Here is a 27,377-nt window from a genome sequence, read left to right on the forward strand (position 1 = left end):
CTGATCTATTTTGAACTTCTTCAAAATCTTATCAAGGTATGTGCTTTGTGAAAGACCTATGAGGCGTCTCGATCTATCCCTATAGATCTTGATGTCTAATATGTATGCAGCTTCTCCAAGGTCCTTCATTGAAAAACACTTATTCAAGTAGGCCTTAATGCTGTCCAAGAATTCTATATCATTTCCCATCAAAAGTATGTCATCTACATATAATATGAGAAATGCTACAGAGCTCCCACTCACTTTCTTGTAAACGCAGGCTTCTCCATAAGTCCGCATAAACCCAAACGCTTTGATCATCTCATCAAAGCGAATGTTCCAACTCCGAGATGCTTGCACCAGCCCATAAATGGATCGCTGGAGCTTGCATACTTTGTTAACATTCTTAGGATCGACAAAACCTTTCGGCTGCATCATATACAGCTCTTCCTTAAGATAGCCATTAAGGAATGCTGTTTTGACGTCCATCTGCCATATCTCATAATCATAGTATGCGGCAATTGCTAACATGATTCGGACGGACTTAAGCTTCACTACGGGAGAGAAAGTCTCATCGTAGTCAATCCCTTGAACTTGTCGATAACCCTTAGCGACGAGTCGAGCTTTATAGATGGTGACATTACCATCCGCGTCCGTCTTCTTCTTAAAGATCCATTTGTTTTCTATCGCTCGCCGATCATCGGGCAAGTCAGTCAAAGTCCATACTTTGTTTTCATACATGGATTCTATCTCGGATTGCATGGCTTCTAGCCATTTTTGGAATCTGGGCCCGCCATCGCTTCTTCATAGTTCGAAGGTTCACCGTTGTCTAACAACATGATTTCCAGGACAAGGTTGCCATACCACTCTGGTGTGGAACGTGTCCTTGTGGACCTACGAAGTTCAGTAGCAACTTGATCCGAAGTACCTTGATCATCATCATTAATTTCCTCTCCAGTCGGTGTAGGCACCATAGGAACATTTTCCTGAGCTGCACTACTTTCCGGTTCAAGAGGTAGTACTTCATCGAGTTCTACTTTCCTCCCACTTACTCCTTTCGAGAGAAACTCTTTTTCCAGAAAGGATCCGTTCTTGGCAACAAAGATCTTGCCTTCAGATCTAAGGTAGAAGGTATACCCAATGGTTTCCTTAGGGTATCCTATGAAGACACATTTTTCCGACTTGGGTTCGAGCTTTTCAGGTTGAAGTTTCTTGACATAAGCATCGCATCCCCAAACTTTTAGAAACGACAGCTTAGGTTTCTTCCCAAACCATAATTGATATGGTGTCGTCTCAATGGATTTAGACGGTGCCCTATTTAAAGTGAATGTAGCTGTCTCTAGAGCGTATCCCCAAAATGATAGCGGTAAATCAGTAAGAGACATCATAGATCGCACCATATCCAATAGAGGGAGATTACGACGTTCGGACACACCGTTACGTTGAGGTGTTCCAGGCGGCGTGAGTTGTGAAACGATTCCACATTTTCTTAAGTGTGTACCAAATTCGTGACTTAAATAATCTCCTCCACGATCCGATCGTAAGAATTTTATCTTTCGGTCACGTTGATTCTCTACTTCATTCTGAAATTCCTTGAACTTTTAAAAGGACTCAGACTTGTGTTTCATCAAGTAGAGATACCCATATCTACTCAAGTCATCAGTGAGAGTGAGAACATAACGATATCCTCCGCGAGCCTCAACGCTCATTGGAACGCACACATCGGTATGTATGATTTCCAATAAGTTGGTTGCTCGCTCCATTGTTCCGGAGAATGGAGTCTTGGTCATTTTGCCCATGAGGCATGGTTCGCATGTGTCAAATGATTCATAACCGAGAGACTCTAAAAGTCCATCAGCATGGAGCTTCTTCATGCGCTTGACACCAATGTGACCAAGGCGGCAGTGCCACAAGTATGTGGGACTATCGTTATCAACTTTACATCTTTTGGTATTCACACTATGAATATGTGTAACATTACGTTCGAGATTCATTAAGAATAAACCATTGACCATCGGGGCATGACCATAAAACACATCTCTCATATAAATAGAACAACCATTATTCTCGGATTTAAATGAGTAGCCATCTCGCATCAAACGAGATCTAGATACAATCTTCATGCTCAAACTTGGCACTAAATAACAATTATTGAGGTTTAAAACTAATCCCGTAGGTAAATGTAGAGGTAGCGTGCCGACGGCGATCACATTGACCTTGGAACCATTCCCGACGCGCATCGTCACCTCGTCCTTCGCCAGTCTCCGCTTATTCCGCAGCTCCTGTTGTGAGTTACAAATATGAGCAACGGCACCGGTATCAAATACCCAGGAGTTACTACGAGTACTGGTAAGGTACACATCAATTACATGTATATCACATATACCTTTAGTGTTGCCGGCCTTCTTGTCCGCTAAGTATTTGGGGCAGTTCCGCTTCCAGTGACCCTTCCCTTTGCAATAAAAACACTCAGTCTCAGGCTTGGGTCCATTCTTTGACTTCTTCCCGGCAACTGGCTTACCGGGCGCGGCAACATCTTTGCCGTCCTTCTTGAAGTTCTTCTTACCCTTGCCCTTCTTGAACTTAGTGGTCTTATTGACCATCAACACTTGATGTTCTTTCTTGATTTCAACCTCTGTTGACTTCAGCATTGAAAATACTTCAGGAATGGTCTTCACCATCCCCTGCATATTGTAGTTCAGCACAAAGCTCTTGTAGCTCGGTGGGAGCGACTGAAGGATTCTGTCAATGACCGCCTCGCCCGGGAGGTTGATCTCCAGCTGGGACAGGCGGTTGTGCAACCCAGACATTTTGAGTATGTGCTCACTGACAGAACTGTTTTCCTCCATCTTACAACTATAGAACTTGTCGGAGACTTCATATCTCTCGACCCGGTCATGAGCTTGAAAAACCATTTTCAGCTCCTCGAACATCTCATATGCTCCATGTCCCTCAAAACGCTTTTGGAGCCCCGGTTCTAAGCTGTAAAGCATGCCGCACTGAGCGAGGGAGTAATCATCAGCACGTGATTGCCAAGTGTTCATAACATCTTGGTTCTCTGGGATGGGTGCTTCACCTAGCGGTGCATCTAGGACATAAGCTTTCTTGGCTGCTATGAGGATGATCCTCAGGTTCCGGACCCAGTCCGAATAGTTGTTGCCATCATCTTTCAGCTTGGTTTTCTCTAGGAACGCGTTGAAGTTCATGGTGACATGAGCGCTGGCCATTTGATCTACAAGACATATTTTGCAAAGACTTTAGACTAAGTTCATGATAATTAAGTTCATCTAATCAAATTATTTAATGAACTCCCACTTAGATTAGGCATCCCTCTAGTCATCTAAGTGTTACATGATCCAAGTCGACTAGGCCGTGTCCGATCATCACGTGAGACGGACTAGTCATCATCGGTGAACATCTCCATGTTGATCGTATCTTCCATACGACTCATGTTCGACCTTTTGGTCTCTTGTGTTCCGAGGCCATGTCTGTACATGCTAGGCTCGTCAAGTTAACCCTAAGTGTTTATGCATGTGTAAAACTGTCTTCCACCCGTTGTATGTGGACGTAAGGATCTATCACACCCGATCATCACGTGGTGCTTCGAAACGACGAACTTTAACAACGGCGCACAGTTAGGGGGAACACTTTCTTGAAATTATTATAAGGGATCATCTTATTTACTACCATTGTTCTAAGTAAACAAGATGCATAAACATAATAAACATCACATGCAATTATATAATAGTGACATGATATGGCCAATATCATATAGCTCCTTTGATCTCCATCTTCGGGGCTCCATGATCATCTTCGTCACTGGCATGACACCATGATCTCCATCATCATGATCTCCATCATCGTGTCTTCATGAAGTTGTCACGCCAACGACTACTTCTACTTCTATGGCTAACGCCTTTAGCAATAAAGTAAAGTAATTTACATGGCATTCTTCAATGACACGCAGGTCATACAAAAATAAAGACAACTCCTATGGCTCTTGCCGGTTGTCATACTCATCGACATGCAAGTCATGATTCCTTTTACAAGAACATGATCTCATACATCACAATATATCATTCATCATTCATCACAACTTCTAGCCATATCACATCACATGACAATTGCTGCAAAAACAAGTTAGACGTCCTCTATTTACCCTTGGAGATCCCCCAAGGCTAGTGGGGCGCCGGCCCTTGGAGATCCAATCTCCCAAGGGGGCGGCGGCCAGGGGGGTGGAGTGCCCCCCAAGGCTAGTGGGGCGCGCCCCCCACCTAGGGTTTCCAACCCTAGGCGCAGGGGGGCCCAGGGGGGGGGGGGGCACACCAGCCCACTAGGGGCTGGTTCCCCTCCCACTTCAGCCCACGGGGCCCTCCGGGATAGGTGGCCCCACCCGATGGACCCCCGGGACCCTTCAAGTGGTCCCGGTACAATACCGGGTGACCCCGAAACTTTCCTGATGGCCGAAACAACACTTCCTATATATAATTCTTTACCTCCGGACCATTCCGGAACTCCTCGTGATGTCCGGTATCTCATCCAGGACTTCGAACAACATTCGGTTTGCTGCATACTCATATTCATACAACCCTAGCGTCACTGAACCTTAAGTGTGTAGACCCTACGGGTTCGGGAGACATGCAGACATGACCGAGACGGCTCTCCGGTCAATAACCAACAGCAGGATCTGGATACCCATGTTGGCTCCCACATACTCCTCGATGATCTCATCGGATGAACCACGATGTCGAGGATTCAAGCAACCCCGTATACTATTCCCTGTGTCAGACGGTATGTTACTTGCCCAAGATTCGATCGTCGGTATCCCAATACCTCGTTCAATCTCGTTACCGGCAAGTCACTTTACTCGTACCGTAATGCATGATCCCGTGACCAGACACTTGGTCACTTTGAGCTCATTATGATGATGCACTACCGAGTGGGCCCAGTGATACCTCTCCGTTATACGGAGTGACAAATCCCAGTCTCGATCCGTGTCAACCCAACAGACACTTTCGGAGATACCTGTAGTGCACCTTTATAGTCACCCAGTTACGTTGTGACGTTTGGTACACCCAAAGCACTCCTACGGTATCCGGGAGTTACACGATCTCATGGTCTAAGGAAGAGATACTTGACATAGGAAAAGCTCTAGCAAAACGAACTACACGATCTTGTGCTATGCTTAGGATTGGGTCTTGTCCATCACATCATTCTCCTAATGATGTGATCCCGTTATCAACGACATCCAATGTCCATAGTCAGGAAACCATGACTATCTGTTGATCAACGAGCTAGTCAACTAGAGGCTCACTAGGGACATGTTGTGGTCTAAGTATTCACACGTGTATTACGATTTCCAGATAATACAATTATAGCATGAATAAAAGACAATTATCATGAACAAGGAAATATAATAATAATCCTTTTATTATTGCCTCTAGGGCATATTTCCAACATCATGATCAACATGGCAAAGTGCCCCGCCGGACGGGTAGTGGCTGCCCCGTACGGTGTACTGTGGCCATGCGTGCTCCGAGATTCGGGGGTGGTAGGCTCCACTGTTGCCACACCCCATCCCATCTCCGTTATGTGGGTGCAGACTTTGAGGGCATGAACTTGGTTGCCTATCGGGGGCCGGCTTCTTGGAGTCGGTCATCTCGTGGCCGGCTTCTTGGAGTCGGCCCTCTCGTGGCTTTCTTTTTTAGGGTTTTAGGGCCGGGCCGCCTTCCGGTAGTCGGCTTGTGGGATAGCCGGCCGAGGGAAGGCAGCCCCGTGTCTTGGGTGCTTGAAGGCTCGATCGGCCTGCTATTTTTTTTGAAGAGCTAGGGGATCTGGCTAGGCTACCCGTGGTCATTTACTCCGACAGTAGTCCCCAAAGCTGGTTGGGCTTCGTGGCTGAAAGGGGGACAAGAAGCTCAAACAACTTCCTATCCTGAAGAGCTGGCAGCTAGGAGCCGGATTTACCCGAGCGTGTCGTCTCGGCGAAGTTTTTTGAAGTCTGAAGGCGGGAATCAGCTGGCGCGCAGGCCAGGCTGCGGGCTGGCTGCCCGCCGCCCGTGCACCACATGGCACCCTTCGGCTGGAAGGGCCTGCTAGCCCACGCGCGTGATGGGACACCGCTGCAGAACGGGGCCCGCCACTTCCGCGCCTCGGCCCAAGCGCGGATCTTTTGTGGCCCGAACTGGCCGCACGTCTTCCAACGGTGGTTTCTGCTCGCCGTTAAGGCATAATAATCGTGGGACGTGGGGGAGTGGGCGCAGTTAGTCCCACGCCCCCCACGCCTCGCCTCCTCGGCTTCGCCGCACAAGGTTATAAGTAGGGGGAGGAGGGGGAGCGGCAGATACTCGCACGCTCGCCCTCGCTCCGCCATTTCCTTCTTCTTCCTTCTCTCTGTCGCCGCAGCTGCTCTCCACGGTGCCGCCGCTCCGCCGATCTTCTCGGCGCGCCGTAGTTTTGCCGCAGCCGAATCGCGCGCCCTCTGCCGCCGTGCTTTCCCCGTTGCTTCTTCGTCCTCATGGCTCCAACATCCAGCTCCGAGGACGGCTCCAACGTCCACGAAGACCACATCGACTTCCTCCGCAAGACGCGGCGGTTGCCGGGCAAGGATCACGTGCGGGTCCGTCTCGCGCCGGAGAGGGAGATCTCGCCGGCGCCAGAGGAGGGCGAACGGGTAATCTTCCGCTTGCACTACCTGCGCGGAATCGGCCTGCCCGCGAGCGGCTTCTTCCGCTTGTTTCTCGAGTTTTATCATCTCCAGCCGCACCACCTCACTCCAAACATGGTGATGCTACTGTCGGCCTTCGTCACTCTGTGCGAAGGCTTCCTCGACGTTCTCCCCACCCTCGAACTTTGGGGGGAGTTCTTCCAGTCCTAGCTCGGCAAAGTCGTCGCGGGCGTGCCTGCTCCATGCGGTGCCTTCATCGCCATGTGGAGATCGACGACCGACAACCCATTTCCGCCCATCACGCTGATCCAGTCGGTGAAGCTCTGGCAGAAATCTTACTTCTATGTGAAGAACGTCGCTTCGCAAGGCGACTACATCAATCTGCCGGCTTACGTAGCCGGCCCACCGGCTGGGAGACAGCCTCGTGGTCCTACCGGGCCAGGTCGCTGACGCCGGCTGGGTCTGGCGCCGTCGCCCGACTTCGGGTGCTGATCCAGTCGGAGGGCCTGACCGGGTCCGACCTGATAGCCGCCTTCGTGGAGCACCGTGTGCTCCCACTCCAAGGCCGCCCTCACCTGATTTGTCAGATGAGCGGCCGCTTCGACCCAAGCCGGCTGAGCACCAAGGAGATGCCTCATGACGAGGTATCTTACATGGTGAATTACATCGCCAACTGCAAGCTCACCAAGGAGTGGCAGTACGGCAAGGAGCCGTACTCTCGAGCCAACCCCCTGCATGTGGTAAGCCTTCCTTCCTTTCTTCTTCTATTGTTGTCGAGTTCTCACTGACCGGCTTCTGACCAGTCGACTTGTTTTTGATCAGAACCCCCTCCTTCATCCATCGGCCGGAACCGTGGGGGCGGAACGCGAGTTCGCCCCCGACCGTGCGACGGACGACTTGGACAACTCCGACTTGGGGGCGGCCGCCTTAGACGACGACGCCGTAGGGGGAGGCGGAGAAGCAGGCGGCTCCAGGCTCACCGCCGACTTTGAGGATTGGCCGGATGACGACGAGACCGAAGTTGTTCTGCGCCGCCAGCCGGCATCCGATCATCAAGGTGCAGGCTCATCCGCCACACCGGCCGCTCAGGGTGGCGCGCGGAAGCGCCGGGCGGCGCCGGCCCTCTTTGGCAGTCGGCCGAAGAAGCCCAAGGGCTCTGTGGGGGCAACCAAGCGGGACGAGGCGGCCGCAAAGGCGTCCCGCTTCCGCAAGGTGGTGAAGCAGCCGCAGGCAGTCTCGGCATAAGTGTCAATTCTCTCGCGCCTTTCTTTTTTCTCTTTGGCTGGCGTCCTTCTGAGCCTTTCCTTTATTTATTGAATAGGGCTCCGCCCTCTCTTGAGCGGACCACAGCCGCCTCCATAGTCGGAGGGGCGGGAGGATATGCAAGCTCCCGCCGCGTGGACCCCCGCGCCGAGCTCCAAGCGGCAACGGAGCGGAACACGCGGGAGGCGCGGACGGAGCGAGAGGCGGAGGAATAGAGGGCCGCCACTGCCAGGGCAGCTCAGGAAACGATGGAGGAGTCGGCAGAGGCGCCGGCCGACGCAGCGACCAAAGCTCAGGCAGAGGCCGCGACCGCGGAGAATGCGGCGGAGGCCCTACGTAGCCAACCTCCACAACTCATCATCCCCCTCCGTACCGTGGCCCCTGATATCCCAGTGCCCCCGCCGGAGGAAGCCAGCCGCTATCAGCTGGCGATGGAGAGGGAGGAAGGCGAGACAGTCATTCCGGAGGGAGAGGCGGTGCCGCCCTCGTCGGTCGGGATGGGCCAAGGTGGCCGGCCTAAGGCGCCGCCTGAGCAGTCGGCTGGAGGTGAGCTAACTGAGGGTGGATCTTGTGGTCCTGTCGCCGACTCGTCGGCGCGCAGGGAATGCGACTTCAGAGCCGGACCCGCAGAGGGCCGCGTGCTCCAGCTCGTTGTCCCATGACCTGGAGACGGCCAGTGTCAGCTCGCCAGGGTGGACGCCGGGCGGTGGGATGGCCGTGCTGAATGTGGCGGCGCAGTACGTCCGGAGTTGGCTTCAGTCCCAGGCCACCGCGCTGAAGCATTATACCCAAGAGTTTCTTGCAACGTGGTCGACCATTTGGGTGAGTCTTCGCTCTTGATTTCTTCCATGGGGGCGCGACAGCGCACCCACTGGGTGTAGTCCCCGAGTTCCGAGTCGGCTGCTGAGCAGGCGACTTGGAACTTTTTAGCAGACTTTGACTAATGTCTTGTTCTTATTCGCATCTTCGTCCTGTTCGCAGGATTATCACAACCTCCACGCTGCTACGTTCAACTCCCAGGCCCGGGAGATGGATCAGAAGACCGCCGATCTGTTGGAGAGCCGGAGTAAGTGCTTCGTTTTTTATCTCATGTGGGGGCGCGTTAGCGCACCCACTGGGTGTAGCCCCCGAGATTCGGGCCGGCTGCTGAGCAGTCGGGTCAGATATTCCGTGCCGACTTCTTCCTTATTGCTTTTTTCTTCTGCATATATGCAGGGGCCAATGCTGACTAGGGAGCAGCTAGGTGTGGCACAGACCGCCCTTCGCGCCAGGGAGGCCGAGTTCAACGCCTTGGCTCAGGAACGTGATCGCCAGGCCAACAAACTGGCCGACCAAGAGGAGAACCACAAGGCGGCCCTGAAGACGGCGCAGGACAGTGAGGCCGCCCTCAAAGCCGAATACGAGACCGAAGCGGCGAGCTGGGCCGAGGCAAGGTAGGCGCTGAGCGAAGGCTACAGCCGGGTTGAAGATTTGATCGACGGTAAGCCGCCTTCCTCTTCGTCCCTTTGCTCGCCCCTGTCATCTAGTCTTTCTTCTGATTTGTTCTACTTCTTTCTTCTTTGTGTAGAATATTTCCCCGGTTATTCCGTTGCCGCCAACCAAGTCATCCAAGCTCACCGCGAGGCCCGACGACAAGCTGGGGTTGAGATCGCACCGGGTGCCAACCGGATGCTTGAAGAGCATCTTCTGGCGATTCAAGCCCGGCTCCAGCCGGCTTACCACATGCTCCGCCGTCTTAAGCGTGCCGGGGCATAGGTGCTGGCCGCCCTCTGGCCCGGTGAGGTGGTTCCCCGTACCCCCAGTTGGACTACCGACTGGCTGGAGGTAGCAGTCGGCCGCTTCGAGGCCTGGAAGCCTTCTGTAGCTCAGTCCGGCGCCCGACGGGCGCTAGAGTTCGTCCGGGCTTGGTATCCTGGGCTGAATTTGGCCCAGCTGCGCACCTGGCGGTAGGAAGCTGGCGAGGAGCTGGAGGCGGTGCGGCCGGCTATCATCCAGCGCGCCTCGGCGATCGTCGACTTCACCAACACCAGCGCCTTTTCCCCTGAGGTGAATGAAGACGGCGTCGTTCAGCCGGAGGAGTGGTTTGGGCTGAACCCGGCAGAAGGGGAAGACTCGGCGGAGGAGATCAACTCCAGCGACGAGGGCGAAGAGGAGGAGGAGGAGGATGGCGAGGACACCGTGCCAGACAGTGGAGCGACCGGCCAGCCTCAGCCTGATCGTGCCTCTAGCAACAAGGCACGTGCGAGCACGCCACCTGTAGCAGGCGATGATCAAGCCGAGACTCGCAGCCGGCCACTCCTCTAGCCAACACTGTCGTCTCCACCAACCTGCCCGACTCGCCTGTTGCTCCCTTGGCCTGACTCGCCGTCCTTGCGTTCCCGCCCGTTACTCTTTGAACAATTTTTATTAATTTTGCGCAGTTCCACCCACTGGGGGTGTATTCAAACTATGTTGAATGCTGGCCTTTCGAAGGCCTTTTGTGTAAATATAATCATGCATGTGCTTGGCTTCCATTCATACTTGCTTTTCATCCTTTTGCTGTTTCCTTTGCTGCCCTCCCTTGGTCGCCGCCTTCCCAGCCGGATAGCTGTTCTGCAGTCTGTGGCTAGGGAAGGACTTGGCCGTCTGGCAGGGCAAGTACTCGAGCTTTATTGGGTTGTGGCAAGGTAAGAAAGGAAGCCGGCTAGCCGGCTGCTCTGACAGCCGGTCGGGGGGGGGGGACCGGCTTGTGTTATATAAGTTCGTCAATCCTTAGCCGTTTTTCATGTGGGCATACTTTCCTGCCTTTACCTCTTGCCAGCCAGACAGTCGACTCTTCGAGCTGCGACTTTTGACAAGAAAGGGCTTGGGTACCGGCACACTACTTGTCTGGCTGTAGGTAGAACTTGAATATAACTCAAGGCGGCTAGTCCCCGGGCCAACTGATCGGACCTGGTGCCGGAAGAGAAAACAAATGTAGTAACATAATCATAGGCATGATGCTCATCATTCATAGATAAAAGAGGGTAGTCCCTGAGTGCTGCTCGGGGGGCCCGTTGTCTTGTACTTAATACAAAAGGTAGCATGGTACATACTGCATTTTAAGTGTAAATCTTCGGAGAAGATTGGCGTTCCATGGTCGCTCCGACTCCTTGCCGGAATCATCTCTCTTGCGTGCCTTCGGCTTGTGCGCGTCGATCAGGTAGTAGGAGTCGTTGCCTAGAGCCCGGCTGATGACAAAGGGGCCTTCCCAAGGGGCCGAGAGCTTGTGTTGGCCGGCTGTTCGCTGGATCAGTCGGAGCACAAGATCACCCTCTTGGAAGGATCTTGGCTTGACCTTCCAGCTGTTGTAACGGCGTAGACCCTGCTGGTAGATGGTGGACCGGTTGAGGGCTAACAGCCGGCCTTCTTCCAGCAAGTCGACGCTGTCTTCTCGTGCTTCCTTGGCCTCCGCCTCTGTGTACATGGTGACCCGAGGTGAGTCAAACTCAATGTCAGTTGGGATGACAGCCTCGGCACCATATACAAGGAAGAAAGGGGTGAAGCCGGTTGACTTGTTCGGGGTAGTGCACAAGCTCCAGAGGACAGCTGGCAGCTCGTTGAGCCAATAGCCAGCCGAACGCTCCAGTGGCACGACCAAGCGGGGCTTGATGCCGGAGAGGATGAGGCCATTTGTTCGCTCGACTTGGCCGTTTGACTGCGGGTGAGCAACGGACGCTAAGTCCAGTCGGATGCCCTGTGTCGCGCAGAAACGTGCCAGTGCTCCCTTGGCAAAATTCATGCCATTGTCGGTGATGATGCTGTGTGGTACACCATACCGGGTTGTAATATGTGCAATGAATGTCACGATAGTCGGCCCATTCAGTTTCTTGATCGGCTTCGCTTCAATCCACTTGGTAAATTTGTCCACGGCGACGAGCAGATGTGTCATGCCGCCGCGCGCCGTCTTGAACGGGCCCACCATGTCCAGTCCCCAGACGGCAAAAGGCCAGGTGAGGGGGATGGTCTTGAGCGCAGAAGCCGGCAGATGTTGCTTGGAGCCGAAGACTTGGCACCCTTTGCAGTGTTTGACTAATTCCTTGGCGTCATCCAAAGCAGTCGGCCAGAAGAAACCATGGCAGAAAGCTTTAGCGACGAGTGATCTTGAGGCCGCATGGTGGCCGCATTCGCCTTGGTGGATGTCTTTGAGGATTGCTATGCCCTTCTCTGGCTCGACGCAGCGCTGGAAGACTCCAGTAACGCTGCGCCTAACAAGCTCTCGGTTCATTATTGTGTATGCTCCGGCTTGGCGTTGGACTTGTCTTGCCGAGATTTCATCAGTCGGCAGCTCTCCGTTTATCAGGAAGTGGAGGATGGGCTGGGCCCATGATGGAGCTGTGACTTCTTCTATCGCCAATACGGCTACTGCGACCAGGGCGGGTGGGCTGGGTGGTGAAGAGTTGGAGTCGGCCACCACCTGTTGTGTCGATGTAGTCCCCAGGCCGACTGCCGTAGTCCCCGAGCCGGGTTCTGAGATCCCCGGGCTGGGTGCGACTATGGCAGTCCTCGAGCTGCCTGCTTGGTTTCTCAAGTCGGATCCGACCGCGTCGGGGTCAGGCGGCACAAAGATGGAATCATATTCTGGATATGGCTTGACAGACGGCTTGAGGAGGCGTTGGAGAGAGACGCCGGTTGGTATGACTTGTCAGGTGGAGCCTATTCGTGCCAGGGCATCTGCTTGGTCGTTGTCGGCCCGTGGCACGTGGAGGAACTCGCATACTTCAAAGTATCCGCTGAGTTGCTGAATGAGGAAGCGGTAGCTTGCCATGTTTACGTCCTTGGCATCCCAGTCGCCATATGATTGCTAGACTACCAAGTCCGAGTCACCAGAGCATAGGATCCGACGGATGCCAAGTTCTTTGGCTAGCCGGAGCCCGTGTATGAGTGCCTCATACTCGGCCACATCGTTGGAGGCGACAAAATGGATTTGCAATGTATATCTGAGCTTGTCGCCTTTGGGAGAGGTGAGGACGATGCCGGCTCCCAAGCCGGTGCGCATCTTGGATTCGTCAAAGTGCATCCTCTAATGAGTGGAGTCGGGGGCCGGTGGCAGGTACTGGGTCTTGGCCCAGTCAACAAGGAAGTCGGCCAATGCCTGGGACTTGATGGCGGTGCGGGGTTGGTAGAAGATCGTGTAGGGAGCCAGCGCAATGGCCCATTTTGCCACCCAACCGGATGCATCCCGGCTGCCTATGATCTCGGTGAGCAGGGCAGTGCATATGACCGTGATGGGGTGCTCTTGAAAGTAGGGCTTGAGCTTCTTGGCGGCGAAGTACACACCATAGCACATCTTCTGATAGTGTGGGTAATTCTGCTTCGAGGTGGACAACACTTCACTCAGATAATATACCGGCCTCTGGACTAACTAAGCTCGGCCTTCTTCTGGGTGCTGAACCACGATAACAGTGCTGACCACCCGGCTAGTGGCGGCAATGTAGAGGAGCATGGGCTCTTTCTCAGTCGGTGCCGCAAAGACGGGCGGCATGGACAACATCTTCTTTAGCTCGTGAAAAGCTTGGTCTGCCTGGTCATTCCATTCAAAGTGAGTGGATTTCTTCATGAGTCGGTAGAGGGGGAGAGCCTTCTCTCCGAGCCGGCTGATGAAGTGGTTGAGGGAGGCTAGGCATCCGGTAAACTTTTGGACGTCTCGCAGCTTGGTGGGAATCTTCATTCTCTCTGTGGCCTTGATCTTCACCGGGTTGCATTCGATGCCGCGTTCGGAGACCAGAAAGCCTAGAAGTTGGCCGGCTGGTACTCCGAACACGCATTTCTCGGGATTGAGCTTGATCTAAAATTGGCGCAGGTTTTTAAACGTCTCTTTGAGGTCTTCCAGCAAGGTGTCACGCTTCTCCGTCTTCACCACAATATCGCCTACATAGACGTGGGCATTTCTACCGAGTTGCTTGAGGAGGCATTTCTGCATGCAACGCTGAAAAGTGGCACCGACATTTCTTAAGTCGAATGTCATAGTTAGGTAACAGAAAGCTTCGAATGGTGAGATGAATGCGGTCTTCAGGCGGTCAGCTGGTTCCAATTTTATCTGGTGGTAGCCTGAGTAAGCATCCAAGAAACTCAACAGCTCGCATCCGGCTATGGCGTCTATCACTTGATCAATCCTTGGCAGAGCAAAAGGATCTTTAGGGCAGGCTTTGTTGAGGCTGGTGTAGTCAATGCACATGCGCCACTGCTTGTTCTTCTTTAACACCAGGACCGGGTTGGAAAGCCACTCTGGAAAGAACACCTCCATAGTGAAGCCGGCTGCCAGAAGCCGGGCTATTTCTTCTCCAACTACTCTTCTCTTCTCTTCTGACAGGCAGCGCAAGGGCTGCTTGACCGGCATGGCGTCAGATCGGACATGTAGCTTGTGCTCGGCGAAATCCGTCGGAACACCCGGCATGTCTTCGGGAGACCATACGAAGATGTCCCAATACTCACGGAGGAAATCGATGAGCTCGCTTTCCTATTTGGTGTCGAGGCCGGTGCCCATGACAGCGTACCTCTCCGGGTGCTCCGGGTCCAGAGGTATCTTCTTTGTCTCTTTGGCCGGCTGGAAAGAACCTTGAGCATCACATTCCTTGGGGGCGGGGGACAGGGCCGGCTGCTTGCCGACCATGGCCACGACTCGATCCAGCATCTTCTTCTCTTCAGCAATCACGAGGGACTCGGCCAGCCGGCTGCTGGCTGCCGCACACTCAGAGGATTTCTTGTAGTGTCTCGCTATAGTTATGATGCCGTTGGAACTTGGCATCTTCAACTTGAGGTAGGCGTAGTGGGGCACAACCATGAACTTGGCCAGAGCAGGTCGGCCAAGCAGCGCGTGGTAAGGGCTCTCCAGATCCACCACTTCAAACCATATTGCTTCTCGGTGGAAATGATCTTTGTCCCCAAATAGAACATCTATCTTGATCTTGCCGATTGGTGAGCAGGACAGGCCGGGTACGATTCCGTGGAACACGGTCCGACTAGGCATGAGCTGCTTCGTCTTGATATTCAGCTTCTCCATGGTGTCACGGTACAGTATTTTGATGCTGCTCCCGCCATCTATCAGCACACGGGAGAATCGGGCAGCTCGCCTGTCTATCGCTAGGGTGGCACCGAAAACCAATGTGTAAGAGCCAGGAGATAGCATCACCTCTGGGTGATCGGCTCGGCTCCAGCTGATCGGCTTCTCCGACTAGTGCATGAACTCGGGGTTGTTGGAGGCGACTGCGTTGACTTCCGGGTGCTGTCGACGCCGACTGCGCCGGTCTTCAGGCTGGCTCATAAAGACGACGTAGGCGGCATGCTCATCAGGGAACTCATCTTGAACAGCCCCGACTGCTGGCCGAGCAGCCGGCGGCGGAGGAGCTGGAGGCGGCTGTCCAGCAGGCGGAGGCGGCACTAGCCCTTCGCCCTTGGAGATTTGTGTGAGCCAATGGCACTTCCGAGTCGTGTGGTTGGAGGCCTTTGCGTCGCTGTGGAACTTGCAGGGGGCATCAAGGGCTTGCTCGTAGGAGAAAGCCGGCTGCCAAGCCGGCCTGCCGCCCTTCTGCTTCTTGGGTGCGGGCCGCCCTTCAGGTTGTTCGTCTTCGACTGTGGCCACTTGCCGACTGGTGGAAGTCGGCTTAGGAGCCTTGTGCTTGTTGTCGTTCTGGTACGGGCGTCGGCTGGAGTCTCCAGCCGGTGTCTTAGGAGCCGGAGCGAGCACCTTCCCGGAGGCGTCTACTCAGAGCTCGGTCTTCATTAAAGAGTCGGCCGTGGTGTACTTGTCTGCTATGACCAGCAGCTCGTTGAGGGTAGTCGACTCGTCACAGAGGAGTCGGTGCTTGAGGAGGGTACCTTCTTGGCACCCAGCGGTGAAGCACTCTATGGCATGAACCTCGTGCACCCCCTCACAGGAGTTGTGGAGCTCAGCCCAACGCGTGAGGTAGTCGCGGGTTGATTCATTGGGCCCTTGTACACAAAAGGAGAGATGTCGGGGCTTGGGAGCCCGTTTGTAGGTGCTGGTGAAGTTGCGGATGAAGGCTTCAGTGAAGTCCAGCCAACTATTGACGCTGTAAGGCTTGAGGCTGTTGAGCCAGGTGCGTGCCGTGCCTTGGAGCATGAGGGGAACATATTTCACGGCAACACACATGTTGCCGTTTGCTATACGAACTACAGTGGAGTAATCGATCAACCAATCCTCCGGCTTCATGGAGCCCTTCTACTTGGGCGTGTCTCTTGGGAGCAATAACCCTTTGGGGAAGGGCTCGTCGCAGATGTGGGGGCCGAAGCAAGGTGGGCCTACATCATCTTCTTCTTCCAGCGCCAGGGATGGCGCTAGGCTGTCTATCTGATAGCGGGCGTCATTGTCGCCGACTCCTTTGCGGAGGCATAGTCGGCGGCTGAGAGTCAGATGCGTGACAGGCGGCGGGCTGGGGTATCTCTCCCCACGAGGCGGAGGAGGAGGCGGGTCGCCTCGCCACTCCACAGCTCGAGGGCGGCCTTCTACGTCGCACTCGATGGTGACTAGAGTCCGACTACAGCTAGCAGCCGGCTCCTCTTGCCTTGTGCGGGCGCCGCCCGCAGTCGGCGTACGTGACGTCACGCCATGCTCTCGACGAGGGGGGCTTCCAGCGTGGACGCCGGCTTCGTGCCGCTCTGCGGCCGCATCGATCAACTGCTGGATGCGTCTGGTCATGTAGGGGAGCTCGTCGGCCCCCAATCCATTCAACTCATCTACGATCGACTGAGCGGTGCGTAGGTTCTCGAGAGGCGTGGCGTAGACTGGGCGGTCCACTCCCAGCATGTCGGCGATGATCGTGCCGCGCTTCTTGACGATGCTGGCCCGGCTCGGCCCGTCGGGAGGCGGAGTACCAAAGGCAGCGCAGTCGACTTCGCACTGGTGGGCCTCAGTGAGGCGTCTCATGGTGGCTATCCTCTGGCCCTCCGTAATGAGGGCAAGGCGGCATGCCTCCAGCGCCTCGGCGTCGGCGTCGGCCGGGATGGGGGCGGACAGGTCGTGCAGCACCGCTTGCAGGGTGTCATGGGCATTCTTGCCAGAGGTGACACCATGGCTGATGACTAGCACCTCGGTGATGGTGCTGCCGCCGCTATCGGCCCGAGGGAGAGGATCGTCGAAGACCACCAAGTTGGTGGGGAAAGAGTCGAGTGATGCCGTGTCGGAGTCGACAAGCATCGGGTCGGTGGAAGCAACCGACTCCAAATCCACAGCAGGCTCGCTGGAGATGTGGAGTTGGTTGAGGAGGCTGACGAGGCGGCTCTCGGGGCAGCCGGTGCCCGCGTCGGATGCGGGCTCGTCGGAGATGCGAGCCTCGCCAAGAAGATCGACGAGGCAGCTCGCGGCGCAGGCGTCGTCGACGCCTTGCAGCTTGTCGGGGCAAGCGCCATCAGGTGTGCCGGGCTGTCTACGCTCGTGGGGGAGGAAGTGGGTTCCCGTTTAGAGCAGGTCTCCGGACGACGGTGCACCTGGCCCCACGGTGGGTGCCAAATGTCGGGTGGTTGGTGCGACATATGCCAACGGGTGGCTTATCATTGTAGGAGCCAATAAGACATCGCCGGTGCCTAGAAACGGGATAAGGCGAAGACATGCACGCCGGCGAATCTTACCTAGGTTTGGGGCTCTCCATGGAGATAACACCCCTAGTCCTGCTCTGCGGGGTCTCCGCATGATCACTAGATCAACAAGTGGCTACAAGAGGCTCCTTGAGCTATTTGGCGAGAGGGGGAAGAAAGGGCCAAGCTAGCTCTCTTCTCCTCTCAAAGTTGTGTCTAAAACTATTAGAGTCCAACCCTTTGCATGGGTGCCCCGAGGGGTTTATATAGGCCTACCTCCCGGGGGTACAATCGTAATCCGGCTGGGCATGGGCCCTAGCCGTCAGTGTCAATGCTTGCCGGCTTCTCCACCGCCCGCTGGGGCCTGCCGACTGGTGGGTCCCGCCAGCTGCCAGCCTCTTGGCTGACAGGCTGGCCCCACCGGTTGGGTGTCTTGTCAGGGGCTGGTTACAGTTGCCTCACCCTTGATGACGAGGGCTTTGTCGAGGTAGGCATGGCTACAGTGCCACCACCTGGCGGGTTCTCACTGTAGCCTTACCTCGTCTTGTCTCCTTAATGGTACACATACTTCGAGGGGGGGGGGGAACGAGCCGGCTGGGGAGAGCCGGCTACGCCCCTGGCCGACTAGGTGAAGCGTGGCCGCCTTCGGGTGTCTCTCTGACTGAAGGGGCCTGCCGCCTGCCGGCCGTACTGACAACCTGTCGTGGGTGGCGTCACGGCCAGCATGGCAACAGTGCCCCACCGGACGGGTAGTGGCTGCCCCGTACGGCGTACTGTGGCCATGCATGCTCTGGGATTTGGGGGTGGCAGGCTCCACTGTTACCACGCCCCATCCCATCTCCGTTATGTGGGTGCAGACTTTGAGGACATGAACTTGGCCGCCTATCGGGGCCCGGCTTCTTGGAGTCGGTCATCTCGTGGCTGGCTTCTTGGAGTCGGCCCTCTCGCGGCTTTCTTTTTGAGGGTTTTAGGGTCGGGCCGCCTTCCGGTAGTCGGCTTGTGGGATAGCCGGCCGAGGGAAGGCAGCCCCGTGTCTTGGGTGCTTGAAGGCTCGATCGGCCTACTATTTTTTTGAAGAGCCAGGGGGAGCCGGCTAGGCTACCCGTGGTCATTTACTCTGACATGAACTATAAGAATTAAACGAAGGGATACATCAGGCATATATGACTCAGAGCTTACATGCTATAGTGTGGTATTTCTTCATAATTTGGTTGCAAAATCTGATGCGTGCAATGCACGTGTGCCTTACTAGTAGTTCGAGTATGTGCAAAACACGTAAATTAGAATACTAATGGCACACTACACAGTGTCTCTCTTACAGTTCATGAAGCCACATGGCACATGTGGAGGCGTTGTCGCGACCTCATTGATCACAATGACGTGCTGCTGGTTCCAGAAGAATGTACTCGTCGTCCCTGAGCCATACTGGCGGTACATGCATGAAGCAAAGATGTGCATGCACGCCACGCATGCACTCATTCCCTCGCACACACACGCGGGTACACGGGCGGACGCAATTTTGTACCAAGATCCACCCCATGTGATAATTTGATGCGTGTAAAGTCATCCACTTCATTGATGGTCAATTAATATAGCTCATGCAAATTGAGTGGACATGAGGGCGGAAGAAAGACATTCTTACTCCACTACGCGCATGCGAGTAGTTAAATCGTGGGTTGCTAGTAGTACTTCCATTGGTCTCCTTTGTATTTTGTGCCAATTTTTGACAGTAACATAATATTTATGCATTTGAGCAGTGTAGTACTTGAAATTTATGTTCCGCTAAACTCATCGGTAGCTGTTTCGGGCCTCCAAACCAGAACCATCAATTAATCTTTACCTTGTTCCCATCACATTCGAAAGCCTGCTCACACCTACTAGTACGTACCAAACCTGAAAGTGTTCCCACTATGCAGGTATTAGTACTAGTGCTAGTATTTAGGTTATAAAAAGGGGAACTACCTAACCGAAAATTACTGTTCCTTTCCTCCTCATAAGTGCTTCTTCTTCGTCCGTCGTTGCCATGGCCAGTGAGCAGAGCTCGAGGTCGAGAACTACTCGTAACAAGGGAGCGGCAACCAAGGCTGTGAAAAAAAAGAGGGCTCGCCGCCATGCAGAGACCTCGAAAGATCTCTCACGGGAAGGCGATGGCTCCCAGGAGCGCCCTAGCCGCGGAGGCAAACATGCCGAGCCGGTGTAACTGGAGTCGTTATCCCTCAACGGCATGCCCGATCAGCTCAATAAGCACCTCGATAAGCAGAAGGAGTTCATCCAAGGCTTGATGGGGTTGCTGAAGGAGAGCCTCGACAACATGCCCGCTGAGCTCAATCAGTAGGGGGAGTTGACCGCCGGCTTGGTGATGCTACTGAAGAAGAGCATTGCCTCGGAGAAGAAGGCGACCGGCGAAATCCTGCGACTTCAAGAGGACAAGGCGAAGCTCTGCCATGAGATCGACATGTTGAAGGAGAAGAACGCCAGTTGTAGGAAGCTGCATGAGAATAGTAGTTCCTCGATGAAGATGCCGCAGGCCCTCGTCATGGAACAGAAGGAGGAGTTGGTGAAGCTCCGCATCGAGCACCCGGCTGCAGTCCAGGTACGTAATGCGGCCGTGGAACAGATGATGAAGGCTCGCGTTGAGAAATCCCGCGTCATGGACAGAATGAAGAAGATGGCGGAGGAGACGTGCAAGGAGATGGAGGTCGTGGAGGCGATGAAGAGGCAGTTACGACTCCATGGCAAAGTAGATCATTTGGGGTGATAATCTTCCTTCTTCTTCTGCTGCTGTGTTTCATCTTTTGCTTCGAGTGTTTCGCCGCACGTGTCACGTTCTCTGCGAGGCATGAATAGAACAATGGTTTTTTTTGAGGGAATGAATAGAACAATGCTAACAATGAGATGACTAGCAAATTACGGAGTAGATCAATTTTTTATCGCCATATGGCACTGGGCTGCCGTGTTTCGTGCTCCTCCATCGCAGTACTACTCCAGTGGAAAACTTGAGTATACCGCACGGTTCTTTGCTCCTCCTCGATCAGGTCGTCGACGCATTTATACGAGCAGTCAAATCACAAGGCCCCGCCTTCCGGCAGTAATGAGCCGTCAAATCACAAAGGCCCTCGCCTCTCATGAAACCGACCAAGCTAGATTGCCCCGCCCTATAGCCTTCTAAAAAATGTATACTTTTGTACAACAGTAGTATTGATGGATTGCGCCATGGAGCAAAACTTGAAATTAAAAAAAAGGTGGTACATATAGAGAGCGCTCGTCGCCAAATTATGCATATAGTACTATTAAAAAGGCTAGTCACAATAATGGTGTCCAGCACAACCCACCCCTCAAATAAAACTAAGCACGCTGGAATTCTTTGACAAAACTAAGCACCCTGAAATTCTTTGACAACTAAACTGCTGGCTATATGATGTTGGCCATATATATTGTACGTATATAATGTGAAGAAACGAGTGGTAGTACTATACCAACTAAGGCTGGTCATAGTGGGGAGTAACTTAGACTAGTAACATGCATATGTTACTAGTCTATGTTACTACCTCTATAGTGCATAGTATCATAGATTAGTATCATAGGTGGTCTCATTTATTGCCATGCATGACACATAGTAGCATCACATTTATTATGTTACTGTATCTACCTATCTTACTATAACCATCTCTTTCTTCCTTAACTGTCTACGACATAAGCATGTTTGCGAGTCCCAAGTGCATGATACTACTTATGTTACCCCCACTATGGCCAACCTAAAAGATGAAACATAAGAAATACTAGTATGTACGTACTGAAGAGTTAAAGTAACAAGAAGAAACATAACATAGTTCTGCTGGGGGCTCAGCACAACACACCCCTCAAATTAAATTAAGCACACCTGAAATTAAACTTTGCAACCATTCCGGTAGACACTGCATTAGAACCACCATGAGCAACAACACTGCCACCTTACTCGGAGTCCTCGTCCACGTCCTCGACTTCGTCCTTGTCCCTCTTCCTCTTGGCCGATACTTCTTTGCTTGAACCGCCAACTTGGCTGTTGCTCTTCATCCAACCCTTGTAGATATTGAAACAAAGGTAGACATCCATTGCAGCATAGTGGATGTGGTCTATATCTAGTACATTCCGCTGCCATGCATGACGATGAAATGTGTATGGAGGTTTCTCCAGTTTACCGTACGAAGGATGAACCATGGCTCCTGCCAGGGTCAGCATTGAAGGATGACGAGAGGACACCAGCCGATTCTTTTGGAGGTCGAAGGTGTTGCCTTGAACGAGTCCTATCCGACGCAGGACTTCTTTGTCGTTACCAAAGTCTACAGTAAAGAATTTGACTAGGTTGCTCTCGAGGAAGTCCTTAAAATCCTGGCACTCAACGTCGGCATGTCATATGTGGTAGACCAAGCATAAGTCATGCACGCAAACCTGGATCACGGCGGGCTTCTTCCTCTCTTCGTCCTTTAGATCCTTCTCTCGTCCCACGACTGTGGTGTACTCAACATCTAGCCCAGTGACTCACTCATCATCTGAGTCTTCGAACATGCGTCTGAAGCGATAAAGGCATCCTTTCACCGTCGCGGAAGAACGGGTGTAGATGACGTCGAACTCATCGCTGGTGATGGTTCTAACCTTGTACTCACCGCCAATCGGGGAGATTTGGGACGCCATGGATTTGTGAGGAGGGTTAGGATTAGTGGAACTGTTGTAATGTGAATGGACGGGACGACTAGGAGCGAACCGCCGTAGTATTGAAGGACGTGCGGGGACGAGTAGGAGCGAACTGCCAGCGTGTGAATGGCAGGGTAGTGGCTTTCTATTATCCCATGATACGGGCTTCCGAGAGCCCTTGGATCTGAGATCGAACGGTTGCATGGCGTGATTCTAGACCTATGGGTGAATATCCTATCCTGGAGGGTTATTCTGCAAATTTTCAGCAACTTAGCATGCGACCGTTTGATCTCAGATCCAAGGGCTGCCAGCAGCCCGTATCATGGTCGCGCCTACCATGACCGTCGCGTCACTCATGCGGTCGCGCCCTTGGAGATTTAACACGGTGCGTTAGGCTATCTGATGTTGGCAGGTCATACATAGTCATCACTTAGTCACTCGTACTACAACAAGGTTAGCTATAAGGTTGGCTATAAGTGTATTTTTTTACTCCTCTCTATCTATTTCTTCGTACTCCCTCTGTCCCATAATATAAGAACGTTTTTGACACTAGTGTAGTGCCAAAAACGTTCTTATATTATGGGACACAGGGAGTACTAGTATTTATTGCATTTGCCAAGGAGTGACCTCTTCCAATGAAATGGTGTTGCTAAGTTTTCTTCATTTAATTAGCTATAGACTCAAAATTGTCTTTTCACCTAGGTACACGCGCTTAGCACCGTTTCTTCCTTGGGTCTCCAAACTAGTCTCTCTCTTCTTGATTAACTTGCCACATCAGACTTTATGCCTATGTGGCAAGCTTAAGCACCTGTAGGAGCAAGTAAGTACAATAATGCGCTTTACATGGCATTTTTGCATATGTGGAGGAAAGAGAGGCAAGGAAAAGTGGAGAAGTGGGCTCTCATGCAAGAGCCAACCTCTACTACATGGTGGAGCATTGGGAGAGGCACCTGTATGGAGGTGGTCAGGAATCGGGAGACTCACGCCGATCATGGCGCCGCAGTTCAAATGGTAATGGCAAGTCAAATCACGGGGCCCCACCAGTCCAGCAGTAACTCGCTGTCAAATCACACAACCCTATGTTTGCAGCAGCCTACTCCCTCGTCTTCTCACGTGTTTGTCAAACCGACTAGGCGGAACTGCCCCGCCGCCTACCGCACAGGAAAACCCCGCCCTCGACTTTTAAATAGTATAAAGTATACTAATTTTTTATCCATGGATTGCGCCCGCGCCATGGATCAAAGTGTCTAGAAAACGACGGTACACATGTACAGAATATACAGCACGCCCGTCGCATTTGCGTCGCACCCCAGACGGTCGGTCGGTCTGGCACGCTGCTCTCCGAATGGAACGCGCGTCATATTGCATTCGCACACACATGTGGGATGGCAATTGAGAACCGACCATAGGCACACTCCCCGTCCCCGCAAGTCGGGTGACTTAATAGAAGAGGGAGATGAGCGATAGTACTAGAGAAGTGTTGTACTACGTTGGTGCCTAGATGATCCCTGCAAGACACGAAAGATCAGTTCGTCCATGCATGTGACCAGACTCTAGCAAACACGCCTGGATTGGCTATCGTCTACATATTATGCAGGCTATGTTGTACATGGCTGTAGTTGTGATGAGAAATCTAAAAAAAGGTTTCTTGTCATCTCGCAAAATTAGGTGTCATGTGCTTCAGATCACTGCGAGGGTTAAACAACGACAACTGAGTTGGGCTAGTCATTGGGGGCACATGCACGAACAGTGACTACTCGACTGCCATCTAGGTCAAGCCGGCTATGTTAATTAGGACATTTATCGACGGACCCCTTTTCTACGAGTTTATCTTTAATTTGAGCTTTGTTCCTCGTCTAGTTTGTCCGTCGGGATTCATGTTGTCTCCTTTGGGCAATGAAGTTATGATTTCTTGTCATGTGGCATTTTTTCGTGTTATATGTTATAATCCGGCGCTTCAGATCAAAATGATGACAACTGCGCCTCCGGGCCACGTGCATGAAGACTTCTCGACAGCCATTGACGAGGTCAAGCCGGCTCCGGTAGACAAAAGAAAACTAGTACTACTCCGCTATATAGGCAGGAGCCTCCGCGCTTGCTTGCTAGTGTTGCTCTCTTCACACTGTCTCGGCCTCTCCAGATCTAAACACGACAGCGGTGGCCACACACTTTATCTCTCTCTGCTCACCGCTGGTCACAGATCCAGCTGGATCCTCTCCGCCGGGGAAGATGAGAAGGTGCAACGTTCACGCGGTCGTCCTAGGCGACGGCTCTTACCCACTACCGGGTGCGTCCCAATCAGCCTGCCTTGCCGTTCTCTCCCAAGCACCGATGGCGAGGGAGGGCCTCCGACCCCTTCTTCCTCGCTGCCGTAGTGTGGGCAGATCCGGCCTCCCGCCGCCCACCTAGCGACCATCAGGTATAACTTCCTTCGAAACAGGCCTTGGTCTACTTCCCGAGCTCCTGACGTTGCTGCATTTGTATCTTTTACTATTTCTCAGGCCCCCTCGTAGATTGGATCGATCGGCTGTTCGAAAACCACCTATTTTTTACGTTTAAGAGGTAAAACTAGTTCATGCACTCAAATCTAGTACTACTTGGTTCAAACAAGGAAGAAAGGGGGTGGGGGTGGGGGAGGATTTGTTACCTGAATCTAGGAAATAATGGGGGCGAAAAATAGCAGAGACTGGCTATCCAACTGGTCTCTAGGTCTAATAGGGAAATAAAGGGAAACGCAGTACAAACTCAATATAAACCTGATCTATTGGTTGAAAAAGGAAAGAAAGTGGGGAATGGGGACAAGTCAACAGAGTAAGTCGAGCACAAGATTTGCTAGCCTCACACAGTATAAGGTGGCTATACCGAACAAAAATGGGACCAACCTAGATATCCTGTTCTGATGTTTGTTGCCCCAAGCCACTCTTATGTAATGCCACTGGTAAAATGTAGCAGTCGCACTGTTAAAAGTAAGGACACGTTAAACCAATGTTGTTTTCAATGTAATGCCTCCAGTAATATGAATCAATGGCACTTCTTTACATGTCCTGCTAAAATTTCATATTAAGATAAGTTGGTTCTTTTTGTTAGAAATGCAACTATCCTGGTACGCCTACTCTCCCGTGCCCAAAGTAATGTCGTAATTAAAGGTTGTCATAGTTAATCCTAATGCCCACACTAATATCTAGCAATGCCACTGCTTTAGAAATTGCTACTGTCCTTGTAGGATTGCCATTCAGATAAGGAACATGCTTCTTTTCATTTGATGCATGTTTCATCACTTGTTAGTCACCCTCCTTTTCACCTTTTTTGTGCAAACAGAGATATACATTTCACGCTCAATCTTAGTTTAACTGCACAAATGATATCCAAATTATAGTTGAGCATTCCAGGAGCTTCACAACCAACCTTGATGTTGCTCAATTTTATTGCAACTAATGAAGAAGAAGCTCTGTGGGTTTCGTTTTCTGATGGAAATGGAACCGGGGCTGGAGCCCTTCTCTTAATTTTTTTGAAGAAGCTGCTAGCTCACGGGACATTGCTTCGTTTTAGGTGAACTGCACCAAAAGCCCCATGAATTGAATCATCCATGTTGGTGACTGAAAGAGCCAGCTTCAACATCCCAGTCTAAGCACCGCGGGCCTCCATCCTTGCGACTCACGGTACACCTTGTTTGCCACCTGCTCGACCCTAGTGTCACTGATAAAATGAAGTAATAATACAGTTAAAATAGAGAGAGTGTCATCTCTATCATTTCATTTCCAATGTAGATAAAGAAAGTGCTTCTCTTTGTTAAAGTATGTTTCATCAACTAGTCCCATTGTTAATGTTTAAGTGTTTCTGCAAACTCGGGTGCTTAATTTTAGTTGATATGTACAAAAATAGAGATTTGAATGTCTCAAGGCGCCTCCTTGTACTACCGCTGTACACTGATGTTCATCACTGTCAGAAGGTGTATCTGCGAGACTTGGGACGATGTCCAGTATGAGGCGTACCATATGAGGCATCGCAGGGCCCATCTCGCCCTCGCAGCATGGCATAGTATGATACTATCGCAATATTTGCTTCTATTTATTTTGTGTGTTTCATCAACTAGTGCCACTATAATGTAATCACGCCTTTTCATTATCTGTGCAAACTGGGTTATTCAGCTGCATTTTGGTGGAACTGCACAAATGTACGTATGGAACCGGCATATATGCAGAGTGCGAGGTGTGCCAAGTAAAAATTACCGACACCAACCATGCTGCATACACGCATTGGCATCCACCAGTGGGATGTGTGGCGCTCTCTGTGGACAGATCTTTCTCGGCAGCAAATCCTCTAACCAAATACTAGTAGCTTATATTGGCAATTTTCTAGGGAGTACTCTTTTCTGAAAGAAGCACCAATCTATTTTTGTTTATTTGTACACTGTGTCACAAATTTGACCCAAAGGACCAGAGCTATTTTAGGGTGATTGGTGTAGTACTCGGAGACTGATTGTAAGCATGATTTTCATTAGCTGTCACACTGATTGTAAGCATGAGCAGGTGGAAGATTAGGTTAGTGCGAAGCTTACCTTAAACACTACCGCCGCCGTTGAAATGAGGCGAGCGTCAAGGGAACCATGGAGAACGGCACGGAAGCGAAGTTGCACCATCCAGCCTCCTCTTGCGGTGGGAGAACGAATACTCCTATAGCTCTGGCTGGCTCTGCACCATCATGAATGGCACACGTACTCGATCGATTCGTTATCCTCTGGGTGCTCGACCTTCGACCTGTACGCCCACCACCTCCGCCTGACTGTCGCCTCGGGCGAATCTGTCTGCTCCATCTCCCATAGGAGATACTTGATGAACTCGGAGGACTGCGGCGTGACTGCCACCGAGGAGTACATGTACATTGCCACACTCATCGCCGTCATCTCGATCTTTCACATACATTGCCACATGGCCTGCACCGTCCTCAAAATCTCCCACTCATTGTCAAACCAACTATGGATCTCCTTCAACCTGGCTAACTTTGCCTGGTCGCCATCGGCGATCTGCCTGATTCGCTGCTGCATCCTCTCCATAGATGTCCTTCTGAGTGGTCCGGTGCTAGCTTTGGAAGATGGGAGGAGAGACGGTGGTCTTGCAATAGAGAAGAGGGAGAGGCGAGATGGTGGTTTTGGAATGGAGATGATGGAGAGGAGAGGAGGCGGTTTTGCAGTGGTGAAGATCAGAAGAGGGAGAGGCGAGATGGTGGTTTTGGAATGGAGATGATG

This window comes from Triticum aestivum, chromosome 7B (genome assembly GCF_018294505.1).
Source record: "Triticum aestivum cultivar Chinese Spring chromosome 7B, IWGSC CS RefSeq v2.1, whole genome shotgun sequence".
Lineage (NCBI taxonomy): Eukaryota > Viridiplantae > Streptophyta > Magnoliopsida > Poales > Poaceae > Triticum > Triticum aestivum.